The sequence below is a fragment of the Brachyhypopomus gauderio genome, unplaced genomic scaffold (assembly GCF_052324685.1).
Source record: "Brachyhypopomus gauderio isolate BG-103 unplaced genomic scaffold, BGAUD_0.2 sc98, whole genome shotgun sequence".
Lineage (NCBI taxonomy): Eukaryota > Metazoa > Chordata > Actinopteri > Gymnotiformes > Hypopomidae > Brachyhypopomus > Brachyhypopomus gauderio.
In genome coordinates this window covers 956445-958944 of record NW_027506919.1, presented here as the reverse complement: position 1 = coordinate 958944, position 2500 = coordinate 956445, and the positions used below count along the sequence as shown (strand labels likewise).

The window sequence follows — 2500 nt, the reverse complement described above, 5'->3', positions numbered from 1 at the left end:
GCGCTGATCCCAGACGCGCCTCAGGTTTCACTCCAGCAGAACCAGTTGAAGAACTAACCGGAATATCTTCGCGCGGTCTTGGTTTGCTTGCTGCTCAAAAACGCACAAAAACTATTATGTAACTGACCAGTAGTTTTTTATTGCAAATGTCTCATGTGTCCTGATTACCGCGAGCACGCTCACATGTGTCTACACGAGCCAGGTGCAGAGACAACTCCACTGTTTCTCCACAACCAACGAGTCAGTCGTTTTCTCAGGTGGCTTCTTCTCCCATTCTGTTAAAACAATCCCAGGCTGGTCCGTCCAGCCCACTGGCACACCAGTATCATAGAGGAAGTCCAGCCATTGTTCGTGTTAATTACATCACAAGTTCAACTCGGGACGTCCTGATTCTCCGGAGGTGGAACACAAACACCCAGTTATCCACAAATCGGGAGAGATGATAATGAACGCAGAGAAGACAGAGGCGCTTATTACTGCAGATGCGGGTATTATTGCCTCCTCCTGGGGCGCGTGCCTGTGTCACATTCGGGGGGGGGGGGGTGTTTTGTCGCTTTGCTTTAACACATTATGTTTTATGTTTGTTTTTTTTTGTGTTTTTATGTTAGATCCCAAAATGTCTAACGATAATAGTAGTAGTAATAATAATAACATGAATAATAATTAATAATCCATGAGCTATTCATGTGTATTTATAGACACGCCTCCGGGAGAACGTGCCTCCTGTATGTCCGTCCCTTCCTCGGTGTTTTAGTTTGCGTTTGACATGTTCCCTGAAAGGTGAGTGAGATAATACTGTTTAGTAAATACAATAGGTTTAGTTATACTGTTTATGTATACACTAAAGTTTAAAACAAAAAAGAGAGCAAGTAATGTATATTAGATTTAGCTCCGTAGTAATTATGCAACCAACGTAAAACTAGCTGACGTGTTATCTGGTAAACGACAGTGGACGATAGGTGTATTAGATTGTATTAGAGAATATTTGGGGCGTTACCTTGTTTCTAGTTAAATTGGTCTTAATGCTTAATTGGAAGTTGTCTGTCCGACTGAGTGAATGTGTTACGAACTTAATTGCAAATTGAAACCGCGTGTAAACCTGTTTTCATTTTGTTTTCCACGTGCAACATCATGGGTTTGTTTACTCTAACAAAACATTTGTGTAAACAAGCGACGTGTAGAGGTGATAATATTGATTCTTACTGTATGGAGATAATGTATAGGTTACCTGCTAAATGCCATAAATGTAAATGTAAATTATAGGTTACCTGTAGATGCAACATAGTTGTATGTATTTAATATTGTATTGGTGCTCTCAGAGGCGGTCTTTGCATAGAGGCGTGGCTAGGCAACTGCCTTGGGCCCCTCCCACTACAGCCCACTGTAGGGGCCCCCTGACTAGCTAACTTATTTCTCGCATATTAATGTTGATGGGCCCCCTAGCTAATTTCGCCTTGAGCCCCCAAATTGCTAAGTCCGCCACTGGACCGTGCTCTAACAGTATGGAATGTATTTATGCTGTATTTTGGACACGTTTGCATAGCTTACTATGTATATTTGCACTGTATAACGTATTTGATCAGTCCTTTTAGATATTGAATGGTAAAAAGATAACTCGAAATGTAACTGGGACATTTAAAATGATATAAAATGACCAAAGGAGACCCGTAGTGAAACTCAGCGGAAATCAGTAGCAAGAGCTCATAAAATGGGAAAGGAAACAGAATACATGAATGTAATTAAGATGGAGAAATGATATATCACCAACACCCCTCTCAAACATGCCACCCTGCTAAAACCGCGTCCCACACGAGATGACGTTTTATAGATCTGCCTGGTGTATAAATAACCTCGAACCAGAACCATCTGTAGGTGCGCACTTCATAAACATAATCTATGGCGCTACTTTGAGCCTAATATAAGATTTAGATTCTCGCCGTTTTGGTTAGTGCTCAGAAGTCATCTGTAAGTGTACTAGAGTGAGGTATCCTGTGTAAATTCAGCCTTTAGGCACCTGTTTCGTGCGTGAGTGTGCGCAACACCAAACGGAGTGTCCGTCATTAGCGCGCGTTTGGCGCCCTCTAGTGGACGCTGAAGTGTCCTTATAAACAGACGCTCATAAATTCCGCCAGTTAACGTTTTCAGAAATCCAAAATAGCGCAATGTTTCGTTCGCCTTCTCAGATTAGAATAATTTGAATAGGCTCACTTTAAAGTGTAATCTGATTTGATGGTTTTGGATCACTTTAACTTGTAAGATTTAGGGTGTTTTAAATGAATTAAAACGCAATAGAAATAGGATCCATAGGCTAACAGGTTAACAAGGATACTATGTGTTCATAATAATCAGTAAATTATTACGTTTTCCACCCCATCCTTCTGAATCATATTAACGTTATGCGTGTAGGAGGTTGAGTGCAACAACGTCTTCCACATCTGCGCCACCCATCTGAACACACACACACACACACACACACACACACACACACACACACACACAC

The 2500-nt window shown here is 41.4% G+C and overlaps 1 protein-coding gene across 1 annotated transcript in view; it reads left to right on the top strand.

Moving 5' to 3' along the window:
• Window positions 1-368: 368 nt before the first annotated feature.
• Window positions 369-2500, top strand: part of chrm1b (cholinergic receptor, muscarinic 1b) — a 10108-nt gene continuing 7976 nt past the window's right edge. Inside the window, exons 1-2 of the mRNA XM_076992819.1 lie at window positions 369-488; window positions 699-780. The gene's annotated coding sequence lies outside the window, so the exon portion shown is untranslated. The remainder of the gene's footprint in view (window positions 489-698; window positions 781-2500) is intronic.